The sequence below is a fragment of the Corvus cornix genome, chromosome Z (assembly GCF_000738735.6).
Source record: "Corvus cornix cornix isolate S_Up_H32 chromosome Z, ASM73873v5, whole genome shotgun sequence".
In the NCBI taxonomy this organism is placed as follows: Eukaryota; Metazoa; Chordata; class Aves; order Passeriformes; family Corvidae; genus Corvus; species Corvus cornix.
Window position 1 is genome coordinate 9,808,419 of NC_046357.1, and position 17,782 is coordinate 9,826,200.

Here is a 17,782-nt window from a genome sequence, read left to right on the forward strand (position 1 = left end):
CATAGAGGATGAAAGAAACTGAATTTCAGATTTATGATTAAGATCAAGCTTGAGAGTTGTGAGAAAGTTCAATATGATCTTGCCAATTCAGAGAAATTATATAGAAAACCAATGCAACAGACAAGGGAGTAACAATGGTTTTAGGGAACGATTATCCACTTTAGGAACACAGGACATTGCACAACAAAAATCAGACCACAAGCGCCATAGCAATCAAAAATTTCATGCAAAGGAATGATCAATGCCAGTTTAAGGCATTTAAGAGCAATTCAACTTGCAGAAGACTCAAAGTAGTCTTTCCACTGCGATAAGGCCTCAGTGATCTCAATCACTTGTAGAGATACAGGGAACAGATGAAGGAAAAATCCAGAGGAGTTCTGCAGTGGTAAAGTGACATCTGAAAAAATGTGACTTGGAAGAAGTGATTGAAAGGTCCTGGGACTGTTTAACTTAGATAAGAGAAGATTTGTAGAAAACAGAATAACAATGATCTGGCATCTACACTGCTGCTAGGAAGATCAGTAGGAGAAAGAATGCTGCAAGGAGTATTTGAGAAGGCATTAGGATAAACCTTCTAGTACTAACCACTGTCAATCAGTTGCCTGGGGAAGCTGGGTATTAGCATCATGGGAGCATTTAAGAACAGTTTAGACAAATATCTTTCATGAATCACATAAATGAGCAATGGACTGAATGGCTTCTTCCCTTTGCCTACTCTGAGTGTGCAATCACTGTTAATACATATCCACTCCCTAGGATTTTGGCAGTAGGTCTCCGAATGGGACAGAATGAAAAATGGCTGTATCTCTGTGTCACAGGAGAGATCAGACTGAAAAACACCCAGAGAAAGACCCAGATCCAGGGCATCAAGAAGCCAAAATCCCAGGATGCCATGAACAATCCCAAACAGATGGCACATGGTAGTCACTGCTCTTGGGCAGCCCTTGACAAATACTAATAGACATAAATGACACAGACTGACGAGCTGTCATAACATTAGCTAGATAACCTATCACAGAAACTACCAAGTGGCTTGGTAAAATGTCACTCCTTCAGAGACGAAGATTGAAAAGTTTACATATTTTAAATTTTTCAACTAGCTTTTCTACAAAGACACTTGGAATTCATTGCATGGGAAGTTCATCAGTAAAAGGTTCCCCCATTGCAGCAAATACAAGTAGCTGTACCAGCCTCTGGTGTTTTTGAAATAGCCTGGACAGTTACATACATATAGAAATTATTGAAATGGTCTACTAGCCTATGAATACCAGGGGGAGAAGATTTGCAAGAGAGGAAGAAAGTGGCTAAGGATAGGATAAATGGATGTCAAATAAATATTTTATTGTTCCTTTTCTGCTTGTTTTATTTTGACTACTCTGGTTTACTGCCCCTTTTGAATGTGTCAGAAGCTGTATCAAAATAAACATGCCTCCACAGAAAGGTGAGGCTCTTTTTATGTGGGGTCTATGATAAAAGCTCCCCTACACATTCTGGGATTGTGAAGAAAAAGACTAACAATATGTGAGTGAACACATAAACGATGGTCCTCAAAAGGCAGCCAAGATCTGATGCCAGAGATATAACTGATGCAGGCAGGGAAATAAAGGAAGTTTTCTTTTCTTAAAGCGTAATGTAGTGGCAAAGCTATTCCTTTTTTTAAAGAGAAAGAAAACAGAAAATCAAGAGAAGGGCTCTTGGGGAAAACAAGAAATCAAAGGTAGTGAATGCAGCAGTCTGAAGGAAGTGACAATACATAAGAAAAGTTTAGATTACCAAGATTAAAGTTGTTGATGGCACTTAAATTCTTGCATCGACTTTAACAGTTTGAAACCGGGCTTCGATGAGTCCTGTAAATCACCAAGTTACACACTTGGACATTCCTGAGACACAGATTTTCCGTTTATAAACAGAACTCTTTGTGACTTTACACATTTGAGCAATGGAGTGGAAATCATTATGATGCTTTGCATTTGTATTCTGCATCAACAGGAACAGAAAATTTACAGCCTGTGCATGTCTTCCTGTTTTTTGTTTTTGTGTTGGGAAGAAGTCAAGGGTCTCGCTTTGCAGGGCCCAGCTAGAAGTCAACAAGAGCAGGAGCAAATCTCCAAGCCTTAGAACACCAGCCACAGTTACATCACAAACTAAATGCACCACTTGGATTATCTGCTGTTTAAAATAGAACTCTTTAGTATGCTATCTATGTGAATAAAAGCATAAACATTTCAGCTATCAACTCATCAAAACCACTTGAGCAAGCATAAAATATCTTCTTGGCACCAGGTAGTCACTCTGTCCTCTTAACACGATTTCTCTCTTTCGAACTTACACTTCAGCCACATGCTAATGGGTTCATCTTAAGATAGTGAAGCCATGCATGTTTTTAATATCAGACTTCCTTGCATTGGCAAGAACTACAGATTTTTTGCTGACAAGACAATTTTACAACTATATGAATGGTACATCTTTGTTTAGGGGAAAAAAATGAGGTGAGTAAGAATTCTGAACCACAAATGATGCCATGTGAGTCTAAACCAAGTGCAATCATTACAGACCACTTCACAAATGCAAATGAAGTAAAGTGAAGAACAAAATGAAAGTGCAGCTCACCCCCAAATGTGCTTTGTGGTTTTTTCTCTAAATAGCCTTTATTTTTTTGCAATTTGGTTTACATTTCCATGCTTATTTTCTTATTTTACTCCTTATTTTCTATGTTTACTACTGAGCAGGAGTATCTGAAACAGACCAATTCCTTTAATTCATCTTAGTTTTTTAATTTCTACCTACGTGCTTGGGTATTGTTATTTATTTGTTTCAAAGGACCAGGCATGGCCTCTAAAACCACAGGTCAAGCCCTCCCTGGGGCTGGTCACAGAGTCCACCAGGCACAGACTGAAGTACTCACATGACAAATACTGCTAGTGATTGAGTGCATTATGAAGTGGAGCACAAGACTCCTTCTGCTTACAAGAGGTCTGTGATGACAGGCTTACAAGGAAACAAGGATGTCATCCCTTTTCATCCCTAAGACAAATCAGCATGGGTTTCCTCTGTTCTGGCCATCCACCAGAAAGTCCTCACCCATTACTCTTCCCAGTTCCCTTTAGAGGCAAGCACGTACGATTTTCAGTCCAGTCAAACATTAACGTCACCCCTTCAGCTGCACTCATATACACATACACCCTCTTCCCCTGCAACAGAAAGCAGAAAAATTAGAGGCAACTGGGGAGAGCAGATTTCTCCCTAAATCTTTGTTGCTGAAGACAGCAAAAGAGCTTAATGAGTGCCTTGGCCGAGAGCCCCATGCTGGCTTGAGCTGGCTGCTCCTGCGACGACAGCATCAGCACGGCTTTATTCTCAGCTCAGTCAGCACCTCCCCAGCAAAGGACTTCAATCACACCAGATGCTACATTCAAACAGCAAGGGACCACTGTCTTCCCCTCTGTTCCTGTGGGTGACATACCAGAGAAGATCAGGGAGAAATACAAGAGAAATCCATGCCTGTCCTAAACTACTGTGGTCAGAAAATTCCTTTTGGATTTGTATCAAATTCCATTTAATGTCTTCCATTTCTGTGGTCTCTTTTTCCCCCTGCCACCAAGGTCTTCTCAGCTGTCCCACTGACAAGTCGGCCTTTTTCTGATGTCCCCAAACGCCTGTATGGACACAGTATCAGATAAACACTGGGATGAGTGACTGGGTTAACTGAAGTTAATTAAAGGTCTGTTTTCAGCACTGCTGAAAGATAACTGGGCCAAAATTTAGAGCACAGGGGAAGTTTTACTTTCAACAATATACACTGTTTGGTAAATAAAAGGCTCGAACAATTTCAAAGAAAGTTGTGCCAAGAGCCTTGCAAAAACATTTTCCTCCTCAGAGAATTACACAAACGGTGCAATTCACTTTAAAGCTTCGTAGGTTTAATTTTGCAAGTCTCTTGTAAACAATCACTGAGGCTAATTCACTAAAAACACTATAGACTGAAAGCACAATCATTTTATAATCTTAACCATTCATTCTCAATAACATATTCCTAACATTTCAAAATGGCCAAAAATCAAAATTACTGGAAAATTGGAAGTGGGTTTAAAAATAAATTCTGTCTTCTCCAGTGTAAAGTTAGATATCCAGTTGCTGGCAGGACTGTACAAGTAAAATAATGAAATCATATTAGGATGGCAGTGACTACACAAATACTTATCTTAAACTATGAAATGCACCCAGTGTAAACTGCATGGGTCTCAGGGTTAGCTGATTAAGCCCGAACTGAGTGCCTGGGCAGTCCCTAGAAAACCTGCTGCTTTTCTTTCTGGCACTGGCACAATCACCAAACAGTTCATCATTACTGGTTGTATAAAATACTATGGAAAGTCTAACTAACATGAGCAGACATACTCCTGAGGTTTAAAAATGTTTTTTGGTACCCCAAGGGTGTGCACTTGTTCATAATATTCCCAGATGGAAAAACATGCTGGTAAATTGTGAAACAGTGTGAGGAGCTGAACTGAACTGTGATGAGCTGAACTGTCTGAAAATAAGCACAGTTTTCTAAGCATGTTTTTGATTTAAATGCTGCAACAGTGATTATTTACTGTGAGGATAATAGAACAGATGGTGAACATTTAGCTGACCAATATTTACTGGTTGCACATGCAGTACATCAAGACTTTTATAAGCATTGAAGTAATGATTCTTAATCGCGGCTTGTTTTCTTGCTTTTAGGCGGGAACTGTTAATAAATAGAATGGAAAATGAAAGGTGATTACCACTTAAGGATTACACTTACGGCTTGGCTACCTTGCATTTGATTTGTTCAGTTTTCATAATGTAAACCTGATCTGTCAGGTCACGGTGAAAGCACTCACATATAGTCTATATTAAGTTTAATTAAACAACGGGTGATGCAAAAAAATCTGATTGCATGTTCTGATCTGATCCCAGACTATAAAGACCTGAGAGAGGTGTCAAAATGGCCCCATCTTTATTGATGAATACTAAAGGTGCTTTGTTCTGGAGTACTCATTTAAGGGCAAGCTTTAATTTGCTGCGACTGTGCTCTTCTGGCATTATCACTAGAGATACTAAAACCAAGGTCATAATCTACATCAATACACTAAATTTTAAAATGTCAGAGTCACCATTGTGACTCAGTAATAACACAGTGTTATTGCTGTGTTCTAATTACATTTCAGAACGGGTGAACTCATTCCTTCCAGTTACCCTACAGTAGTTAATTGACCTCTTTGTGTTGTATTTCCAAGCACCATTGAGATATTTATAATGCAGCTGTGGTCTGTCTGAGATGACACAATTTCGGAGAAAAATTAAAAGATACGTGTCTTTCTTGGTAAAGTGTCTGTCTTATCTTAATGATCTAAAGCTGCTTTGCAACATAGATATCAAGTAATTATTAAAAGGCCTGGCTTGACAGCACCAAGGGTGGAATATCTTCTCTATGCATGGAGCAAATACAGAACACCATCACAAATACACTAAACTGAAAACACAAGGCCTATTCCCTAACTTGGCCCCCAGACGGAGCATGCCAGGTGGGAATACTGTGTGACCCCTCTTAATTCTCATTCACATTCATAGCAACAATTTCATATTTCAACAACTCAGGCTGAATTTTGTAAGGTTTTGCCAGTCTTTTTCTTAACAAATCTTATCTCCTTACAAAGCTCTGTATTCAGGTTCCAGTATACTTTTAAAAAATATTTTGATTTCCTTCTTTTCCTTCCAAATTAATTTCTACTTTAATTTAAATAATTTAAATTTTTCTTCTCTAATTTCCAAACTAATTTATTTAGTTACCAATTTTTTACCCCTCCTGTTCCACACTGATGCGCACATCTTTTGAACTTTTAATCATTACATTTTGTTTTTTACTTAAGATTGCAGACCCATAAAGCATTCTAAAACTGTTTGAGAAGTAATTTTTTAGGCATGTGGAAGTGAAAGGTCCATGAAGAGTTTTGTTAATCGTTTTTATGTAGAATGTACAGCATAATAATTTTATGACAGATAAAGGAAATCAATTAAATCAAAAGAAGCAGAAAAGTTATGGAAATTTATAGGTGTGGAAAGAACAGGTATTAAGACTATTTAGATTCCCAAATTCTAAAAGAAAAACTCTAAAATAAGTACCTTTGCCTACTGCACAGAGTAGTTGTACTAGTTTGAAAACAAACCAGTAGAAGGCACCAAGTCAGAATAACAATTTAACAGGGAAATTTAAAAAATAAAGGCAGAGAACACTGGGTTAAACTGACAGTCAGGATACAACCTGACACCCACAACAACGCCAACACTGTCAGGGTGGCAGTAGAAGTCCGATAAAATGGTGGCTGCAGTCCCGAAGTGATGGATGTGGTTCTGTCGAAGCAGTGATCCCATGGAAAGGGCCTGCTCTTCCTCGGAAGGTCCGGTGGTGGCTGTGTCGCTCCTGTCCTCTGGGAATCCAGTGAAAAGGGTTTCTGTGGTGTTCGGAATCTCAGATTATATGCAGGATGGAATGCTTGGTTCCTCCCTCTGGGTGGAGCATCTCACAATGGCGTAATGAGTCATGAGGCCAGGCGTTTATTAGGCTCATTAACAGAAGATGGTCCGGAGGGACTTATCTCTGAGCCATGCAGCCAGGCATTGATGGGCCATTAGCAGAGAGATAGTCTGGAGGGAGGAGGCAAGGAAACACTGCCCCTCCTGGTTTCAACAGCTCATGAGGATGGTAATAGAATACACTGCAACCCAGGACAGTAGTGCAGTGTGATGAAAGAATGTTGAAGAATGAAACATGCACATGGTAAGGAAGAACTCCCAACACCTAGGAGAAGTACCTTCAATCGCAGACCTATAAAGAATGGGGAAACTCATTGGGCTCACATCCATATACAGATAAATTGACAACAGTGACAGGGACTTGAAAATGGCAGAAAATAAGCATACAAAATTGGGAGGCCATTTCTGTTGAGAGAGAGATTCAAAACTTGAAGAATTCAACAAAATCTGTAGTTTCCCTGTCACATTTTCTTCACACCTTGTTTATTCTGTAATGTTGCAGAGCGTTTTCAGGGCTGTCAATAATAGAGATGTAGAGAAGGGATTATTGTCACAAACCTTTGCCCTATCAGACACATATTGTCACAGATGTCTGCTCCCAAGTACCTGGCTTATACCAGGTTGTGGTACGACTGCCTTTCTGGTATAAAATGTACATGGGAGTTTCCTCGACCTTTACACTTCAACTTTAACAGAGCTGAAGCTTCTCTGGATGGGGTAGGAGTAGCAGCCAACACGGTATGCACTAACAGTGGTAGAAGCCCTGAGGAGGAAATGCCCTGCTGAAATCGAAACGGAAGGCTTGCCAAGCAGATTGCATTGGAACAGGTAAGCAAACCCTGTCAACATAGGAAAAACAGCATGAGGCAAAGCACTGCAATTTTGAAGTCTTGCTTACACAAAGGCCTGTTGACTACTTTGCAAGAACAACTGCTTTTCCTCTTAACAGCTATTCTTGCCTATGCAGGAGTTGTACTATCAGCTTCTGCAACGCCATTTCACACGCCACCTCTTTCCCTCTAGCAGCAGCATGTGACTGCATCCATCTCTACAGTATAGCTTGGACCAAGACAAACATGACTTCTACCAATACTATGGACTGTACAGTACATCACTGTTGAGGTGACTGAGCCAGCAATTGTGATGGCTGAGGGGCCAAGGAGCCCTGAAATCGCAGAGGCCTGCTGGTGGACCAATTCTGAGGTTTAAGAACTTCCACTGACCTCGTGCTGAGAAAGGAAAAGCCTCACCCCTCAGCCTTTGTGGTGCTGTGCAGACTTAGTCTGTCTGATTGGCTTGTTACCCTACACGCCCTCAGACCTTCCCCATTGGATCCCTTTCCCTCGTCCCTCCTGTGTACCACCCCCGTGCCCCCAGATCATTGTCTGTGATGCTTGCCGCGCTCCGGTACAAAAACCCTGGGACTCCTTGGTCCCACTCTGTTTTGTCTCTCGTCTCCCTTTGCGGCAGGATGCAATAAACCTCATCCATGGAAACATGCCATGTGGGAGAGCCCTCCTGACTCTTTGCCTCTGGTAACGCGTGAGCTATCCGGCTTGAGTGTGTGTGTGTGAGTCCGCACCTCCAGCCGCATGGGTGAAAGGAGTAAGATTGCTGAAGTGCTGTACTGCACCCACCGGAACAATCCCATTGCTAGGGACGTTTCAGGGAAATGCAGCTACCCTTCACGGTCCCACGCACAGTGCTTTACATCACAAATGAGCAAACTATTGTCAACACTAGGAACTATCACTATATTTATGGCGACAACTGTGTATATCAAATGGGCAGTTAAAATAATTTGCTACTTAAATAAATCAGCTTATTTTCTTTTACTTGTTTCTTCTCTGAATATCCAGCCAATTTCTAACATGCGGGATTTCTTTTGGAAGTGAGGAGCTTGTTTAAAGAAAAAAAAAGAATACATTTAATTCTCCACTTTCCCTCATAACACTGCTCAAAGGAGCTGTGAATAAAATCCAGTTTTCACTGCCTTCTCAAGCATCTTCCATGCTTTCTGACTCCACCAAGTAAGTTTCACACATACCTTCCCAGGTAAGACATCATACCTTTCATCTCCTGTCCTTGACACGGTGCTGGCATATCACTTATGCAATGCTCTGATCTCCTATCTGGTTGATTACAAGTACACAGTTCATCTCAGACTGAACCAATAATCTTACAAGAGATTCTATAAGGCCAAATGCTGAGCCAGCTGGTTGTATTTTCCAAAGAAGCAATTCAGTTATGCTGTCTAGTCAGAAATTTGGTCCAACACTGTATATCACAGAACTACATCTTTTATTGTGTACCTCACAAGCAGCCTGTGATCCTCTACTATCTCCATACCCCACCCAGCAAAGATTGTACATATGGCAAAAAGCATTCAGCTTCTCTGCTGCCTTCAGCAGGGTAACACCCACCATGAGTTCATAACCTATGAAAATGGTAAAATGCACTCCTGGATGAAACATCCCTTCCAGTTCTCTGACAGAGAGCTGCCTTGTCATGACAGACTGGCTTTTATCAGTGCCTGCAGGGAACACATTAGCCACTTTCCTTCTAGCAGTAAGTAAACAGCCAGCCTTCATGCATGGCCTCCAAAGGAAGGTTCTTTGCAGTCTTGTTTGTACTGACAGCTGCTACTTACATACCTTTGAGAATGGCAATGAGTCTAACTCTCCATATAAGTCAATAGGCCTGCAAGAGTTATAAATCAGGAAATAATATTTCTTGCAAATAAGCCTAGAGTATTTAAAATAATCCTAAATAAGACAGCATGATTATTTCGCAAAATAGCAGGAGAATGGATTGACTGGAAAGCTGGATTTCAGTTTGTCCAGACACATGCAACAGAATCACTTTTGTTTTCTTACAGCTGTTAAAAAGTTATCCATCTTAGTTTTCACCATGGAAAATCACCAAACTCAGGGCTAGTCATGAATGGCACTAGAGTCAATATAATAGAGGCAAAAATATGTCTGAGACAAAACTGATTTAGAGATAGAAATTATTTATAATGCTCTTTCCCCATTTTCAGCTCTTCTTTCCACTACAGTTACTTTAAGCTCAAATATCTGTAAGCTGGCATGCAGCTGAAAGAGGCCTCCATGGCGTGCTTGAAAAGACAGGAGAAAAAAGAAGTGCTCAGGTATTAGAAAAAAAAAATTTAATAAGTGTCCAAATATGAAATAAGTACTTATGTATTTTCTTTTTCTACCACACATGATCAACATTACTGGAGCCTTTTCCCAACTGAGCAGAAAAAAAGGCAGTCTTTCCTGTGTGCTCAAACAATTCATGTCCCTTCTAGCAGACAGCAAACCCTGTAAAACCAAAAGATACAAGATAGCAAAACAATATTTGGGGTTTTTTCTCCCACTGAAATCCCATATTTTACCAAACATTCTTCTGTGAAACCATAGCAGTATTTAACAAGTTAAACAATGCCTTGGGGGAAAGATGTACACCTGTCATCTTCTCCATTGCCTTCATCTGCACCAATCTATTCTAGATTTCCAGCCTTAGTCCATTAATCTCAATGTAGGACAGTTTAATCATCTATTTACCAATTCTACAGTAGAGTTCTAAAATACCACTGCAAAACAGCATGTTTGTATCATCACAGTAAATTATTCCCATGGTGGCGTTTACAAGTGAAAACTGAAATAACCCCCCTTTTTTCTTTGATGCAAGTGTTATGCTGCTTGGAAACACTGCCAGACTTAGCATTGGGTGGAGTCTTCCATTGAGCAGAGACCAGATCATGGGAGAGGTAACAAAAGAATTCAGTCCCGTGATAAAATTAAATTCTTGGCCTCTCTTCTCAAAGAGTCAGCAAGGATCTGAGCTAAAGCCAAACACAGTAGTTTTTCTCTGTGATGCAAATCCATCTTCATGATGATCTGGACCAAGACAATCTAAGAGCCTTTCAGTCAGCTACAAATCGAACATTTTAAAAGTAAAGAAGTCAATCTGAGATGAAAAAGGTCAGTAAAAGAAAGAATTACAATATAGATCATTCAAGAAAAAGCCTGGTCTCTGGAGTACATGAGAGCTCATCAGCTTCTCCAATGACTTAGAAAGAACCTGAACAGCATGAAGTGGGTGAGCAATTGACAAGCACCATTTGTAAATATATCAGGAAGTCACCAATGTGTAAGTACCACTAAAATATGTGGCTTGTGGAGGAAAAACTTTATGCTGCAGCAGTGTTTCATACTTGCACTGAAATGACCATGTTCCTCCTTTTTTAATATACAGGCTGGAAGTGTACTCCTGCACTGGAGTCCATCCACATTATCCCAGGAATGACTCCTCCTTTGGGAAATGTCATTCTGACGTATAGTTTACTCATATCCTTGCTTGCTTGAGAAAGCAGTCAAGATCCATTGGTCTCTGATAATCTTTTTTTACTGGTAAAGTGGGGTTTCTACCAGTAAGATTTGTCATTGTTTTGACAAACTGTGTAGAGGAACCAGTGGAGGGTGGAGAGTATGCAAACTATACCACTCCCAGTTGAAGAATGTGAGCAAAAGAACAACAGAGACCATGATAAAAGTTGATGGTGTGAGTAAAAAGGGCAAACCACTACCACATGCATGATGAAAAGTCAGGAAAGATGTTGTCTAAAACAGGACTCCCAGGAGAGATGAGATCACACTAAGCGGGGGAGGAGGGTATGAACAGGATGTTGTTTTGTAACTGTCTAGTGTTTTCCAGAGTAAAAGTGATTGTGGCTTGGCTAAACCCGAGTTTCTTGCCTACCCAACTGCTTTATCCCTAAAGACTAGAAACAAGAGCTCCACCACCAGGTAGGCCCTCTGGAAATGCATCCAAGCAGCACAGTGCCAGAACTGACTGCCCTAGAGTCGTAGCATTGCCTCAGAGCCCTGAGGGATAGAACTAGACTGACCAATACCCAAAACCCAGAAGTTCAAACTGATTTGGTCATAAGACATCCACTCTCACAGAAAGGAAAGGATTTCACTGTAACATCCTGCTCCCAAGCTAGGTCTTCATTTAAAGAAAGTCAACTCCTCCTTCCCAAGGAACTGACAGGCTAACAATTACATCACTCTAGGAGTCAGAAGCATTTTTATATAATACTTCAAGTGCTCTGTAATTTGCTAGATTCTTTATTTGTGCTAAATTGCTTTTGAAGAGGGAGAGCTTTAGAAGAGATTTTAGTAATTTTTAACTCTCCTGGCAGTAAATTAATCCAAGCTGCTCTTAGAGGCCCTTTTCCTTCCTTTACTGACTTTTCATCTCTCATGTACTATCCGCTCCCTGGAAATTGTATTATCTTAATCTCAGGGTATTCACTTCATTTGCCAGTATTGCTTTTCTTATCTTTTACACTCCTGACTTCACTATGTAATCGTTAACATTTCTCCTCCACATTTAATGTTTGATTCCATGGCTGTATCTCCTCCTTGCTATTGCATTACTTTTCCTAGTTCTCTGTTTCATAAGGCTTAAGGCTTAGTCTGTTAGTTTTTGCAAAGTCAGCTTCCTTGAAGGACTCAGCCTCTGTTTCCATTAGTGTCAATGATAAGATTTGGCATTCTGTTCAGAGTATGAATATTGATACTAATTATTCTTTTATTCCATATCTTTTGTTTAGTCCTTTAAATATTTTATTCCATCTTGTCAACTGCTCTGTCATGCTACTAAACTTTCCTCTGGAACAACAACATAGTAGTTTTATTTCTCTAATTTTTATAGTCTCACTGTTGGCTTAATAATAGGTTAAGTTGTAAAAACCAGCACTCTTGTACCCATTTTTAATAATATTTTGTAGTAGTTTAGGAACGGTACTCTCCAATTTAGTGTTCCCACTGAAACCACTCCAAACCATGCAGCACTGCTCACTCCTCCCTCCCCCTCTCCCTCCCTTGAGGCAGGCTTGACAGAAGAATTGGAGGCACCAAAGGTAAAGATCACAGGTTGAGATAGGAACAATATACTGAAAACAGCAGTGAGATGCAGTAACAATAATAAAAGAGTACAAGAGAAGCAATTGATTCTCATGAAAATGCTCACCACTATACCATGAGGAACACAACAATAGCTGGCTCTGGATACCCTGACTTGGAAGGGACCCCCTCCAGCATTCCCAGAAAATGAGGTGAGGTGCTACAGAATAACCTCTGGATCCTGGCCATGCCCCTTCTTGGTTACTGCAACATTAACTCTGCCCTGGCCAGAATCAAGATGTGGCAGTGTTAGACATGCTAGGCATGTTAGACATGGTTCTTACTCCAGTTAGAAAACCAAAGCACAAAAGTGAAACAATGATCAGTTGAAACAAATTTCACATAATTTGTTTTATGCTCAAATCCATTACTTTGCCTTGTATGAGAGAAATAACCATCTGAAACCTCTCTATTCCCTTGTTTTCTAGGTTTTCTTGTTTCTACACATTCTCTGATATCATAATGCTTAAAACCACTATAGGCTTTGTAATTAGGTTTTTTGAAGTCTGCAAACTTCGACAGATACACAGCAGGATTTCATATTTCTGTCTTTCTGTTTCCTATCCCAGTCTCCTATAAAGCTAGCACACACTACTAAAATGTATTTTCCTTGTGAAAACTATTTCTTGCTGTCTTTATTTCAAGGTTCTTTCTATCTCTTTTACTTTTCATCTGCCAAGACCTGCATCCATCTGTGCCTATTTGCCATTTTTGTTTCTTTCTTTGCTATTGATGTAATTTTGGTAATTACCACATGGGAGGAACTTGTATTATTTTGGTTTACCAACTCCAATAAAGTACCTTCCTGAACAAAGGAGTTTGGGGCAGAAAGTGTCTTGCTTTTTTCATAACTTACTATATCAATTTATTACTATTAAGCAAATTATTCCAAATTACAATACACTTTCAGTTATAACAGTGCTATGATTAATTACTTGGCATAATAAGAGCTCTGAGAAAGTTATTTTTTTTTCTTATACACTATGCACAAAACAGTTTTTAACACAGTCATATGGTGTCTATCAATGGTTAAAGGGATCTTCAAAGTCCATTAGGGTGACCCATTCCTTAGGTTCCCAGGAAGGTTTCAGAAGCCCTGCACAGAATATGTCTGAGTCTCACTACACTCCCAGCATCTACAGACCTAGAGACCAAAGATAGCCTAAGGATGGAACAAAAGTGTCTGGTGTCTTGTGTTCAGCTCTCATAGTTCCACACTAATTGGAAATTAAATGTCACTTGGCTGAAGCATCAAGTTCAATGAGCGTGCAAGAGCATCAAGCAAAGCAAACTGTTTGTTATCCATCTGGCTTCCCAAGAGCACAAAGAATGGGACCAAATATTTTGTTAGCAAGAAGGATCCGAAGGCAAATCATCAAGATGTACAGAGTTCATATAAGGACAGTCTGACTTGAAGAACAGAGTACCTTACACATCATTAGGACCACACCATGCATGTAATCACCTAAAGAGGTGGATGAAACAGCACAAAGGGTTCACACAAATACTGACTAATCCATATGCATTTCTTCTCTGGCTGTGTCTGGACTCATTGCAACAAGAATCCAAAGCATACAGTTGTCCAACATAAAATACATATAAAAACTGTCACAACTTATCTATTGATCTGATCTAGTCAGCTGAAGGCAATTTTATCATGTCGTAATCATAATTTAGATTTATAACTGAGTATACTTTCTAGACTGCTTTTGGGGACAGTTACAATAGACAGCCAAGATCAAATATTTGGTAAGATTTTATGGCCACAACAGCATGTAAAATCGCACAGGCTGCAACCTCAGAGTCTTGCAGTAGTAGACCAAGGTGACGGTTTTCCAGACATCCAAGTTAAAGAATGCAACTCCATTGCTCAGTTAACAGATACACCTAAACTGGAGGAAGGGCTACAGTGGAACAGTGCATTTTCCTGTAACAGAAAACAGCTTCCTAACCCATTATCAGCTGTGAGCTGTATTTTCAGTTCCCACCAAAGTCATAGGGGACAGCAGAGCCTCTATTTGGAGACTTTTAGTCCTTTTCACACTATAGCAGTGCAGGAGAGAGACAAAAGAGCATAGAACATAAAGTGGATTCCTACCTATTGTCTTACTTTTCACTCTCAACATGCAACAAATAAACTTTCATTCTTGGAGTGCCCCTTTATGCCTAATCAACAGAATACCCTTTTTGGTTAATTTGGGGGAAAGACTGTGTGGGGTCTGAGTGAACAAAGAGCAGGAGACATTCAGACATACTAAGCTGGAAGGTTGCACACCATAGGCCACCAAACAAGAGAGTGGCATTTCTGGGGATAAATCAGCATCACACCTCAGAGCCCTTTTCCATGCCATGACATAGCCCTGAATTAATGTAGTTAAGTTTTTAAGAGAGGACATTTGAAAATGAGAAAATTCAATTGTATAGCTGGAAGAGCTATACAATTTTGGTTTGCTCATCAATGGGAAGGTAGTTTTTATTTCTGTGAAATTGGCAAGACCATCCTGCCTATGAATGCAGGATTAAAATTTTTACATTCTCTTTTGTAAAAGAAAAACATGTACCAAGAATTAAGCTCAGAGATTTTAAAGAGATGATTTTCCATTGAGACCTGAAATGAAACTATCACTACAAATTTATTAGATTTGGAAGTGTCATAAACAAAGATTCCAAACATTTATTATGATGGTCTTAGTAATGTTCATTACCATCTGTTGTTAATGGCTACAGAGAGAGTTTTTTAGCCTGCTGGATGCACAGAACATCAGTAGCCTTCAGTCAAAGAGGTCAGTCAAAAGCATTGCTTTGCACTAACAGAGACTCATAGGCTACTCTGATTTTTGTCCCAGCTGCCCGGAGTTCCAGTGCTGCTGTGGCAGCTATCAGAGATACAGCATCATAGCAACCCTTGTTTTCACCATCAGTTTGCAAATCCTGAAGACTTGCTTCGTCTTTCTCGAAAAATTCCCTGGTAAGAAGTGAAGCCAGTTGCTCTTCTGCTTACTAGTCACACCATCACATAAAGCAGGAGAGGGAGTCATATTTGGTGGCAAAAGATTTTCAGAGATATGACCAGCAAAGGGAGTGAAGACAGGGGCCTGCAGTTCTCAGTGACATTGTATCTTTGCTAATCTTAATTTACCTCCCATGGACATTAACAGATTTTCATCTATAAGAGTGGTATTCTGTCATGCTATGTGGCCTCTTTAAGTTATACCGGCTGCTGTAGTTTTCTGGTGCCTTGCTTGATAACAAGAGAGATTGAAAACAAAATCTCTTTTTGGTCCTTAAAACATACTGTGCATTTTTCTCTTTCATCTGTGGATTGAAATTTATAAAGAAATTAAATGAGCAGGGCAAAGCAAATCAGCAGAGCATAATGTGACCATTAGCGTTTCAACAGTAGTGTGTGTGTTTATGCATCCGTCACTCAAAGATTAGACTAGACATTATTCTCTCATCAAAGGCTTCAAAGTCAAGCCTGAATACTCATCTGACTTTCCCAAGATGGGATTCTCCTACTCTCAAAACAACCATGTCATTTCTGTCTGTGCTGGAGAACCCTCTCATATAATGCCACATCAAGTATCATTAGTTTGCATTATTGAATCCAACTGCTCCAGCATCAAATTCTCTGGTAAGTTCCAGTGTAACTGACTTGCTGCCTTGCAATTTGCCGACAGAGAACATTAAGACATCTTTTCCATAGGTATTAGGACTGCTCTAAATTCATTTACAGTTCCAGTGAACTGTAATCCAGTGCAGCCTAATGGCTGAGAGCATTTACTGGAGAGCGGTATTCCTAAATCAAGCACTGGGTTATTGTACTGGCACATTGCTTAACATTCCGGATAATCTTTCATCTAAACTTAACATCACTATATTTATTACACTTACTTCACAAGAATTTTGTAAAACTTAATTAATATTTGTAAGCCTTCTGGCTTAGATAACAGTCCCTGTTGAAATGCAAAGTATTATCACACGTATTAAAAGTGCTTCACAAATTTATAGCTGTATCTAACAAGTAGTGTTGGAATCATGTTAGGGCACCTTTGTTATCTTGTCAAGGAAAGCTAGACTGCTTGCACAACTAATAAAACTACCAGTGTGATTAACCTTTCTGCTCATATGTCGTAAAGATTGATGCCATATTTTAAGATGTGGAAATTTTTCTTTTTTTTCAGTTCACAGATTATTTAGGGCAAGGCAATGCTTTTCACCGGTTCGAATAGAAACTCAACTTTTATTCGTAAAGTTCAGAAGATATTCTTCTCCAGCTTAGTGTAATGTCACCCTTGTCAGATCCTGCTTTCTTACTTCTGTGTTTGAAGTCCTGCACAAAGTCAAAGGATGAGGTATGACATGTAGGAAAAAATGTTATGGGCTTTAGCAGTTCATGGTGGTCAGATGCTGTCTTAGGCATAGTGACCACGAAATGATAGAGTTTTTGCTTCTCACCAAAGTAAGAAAGATGATCAACAAAGTCTTTACCTTCCAGAAGGTGGCCTTGGCCTGTTCAGGACATGGCCTTGGAGAGTCCCTTGGGAAACAGTCCATAGCAACCAAGAAAGACTGGAAATACTTTAAGAATAAAATCTTAAAAGAACACAGAAGCAGGCCATACCTATGTGCTGAAAGACAAACTGGTGAGGTAAAAGACTGGCCTGGCTGAACAGGGAGCTTTTGCTAGAACTCAGAGAGAAAAAGGGGGTTTATAATCTTTGGAAGATGGGGCAAGCGACTCCCTAAGTGTTCAAGAATGTCATTAGGCCATGCAGAGAGAAAATTAGAAAGGAAAAAGCTGAGCTAAAACTCCATCTGGCCACTACTGTGAAAGGAAATAGAAAGGTTTTTTTTATAAATACATTCACAAAAAGATGGCCAAGGAAAAATCTCCATCCTTTATTGGACATGCAGAGCAACATTGTCAAGGATGAGGAAAAGGCTGAGATACTTAATGCCTTCTTTGCCTCCATCTGTAAGAGAAAGACTGGTTGATCCTCAGGGCAATCAGCCTCCTGAGCTGGTTGACAGGGATGGGGAGCAGAATGAATTACCCATAAACCATGAGGGAGTAGTCAGTGACCTGCTGCATCACTTAAAGACCCACAGCTCTAATGGGCTGGACAGAATTCACCCAAGGGTACTGAGGGAGCTGGCAGAAGAGTTTTCCAAGCCACTCTCCATCCTTTATCATGAGTCCTGGCTACCCAAGCAGATCCCAGTTGACTGGAGGTTGGCTATAG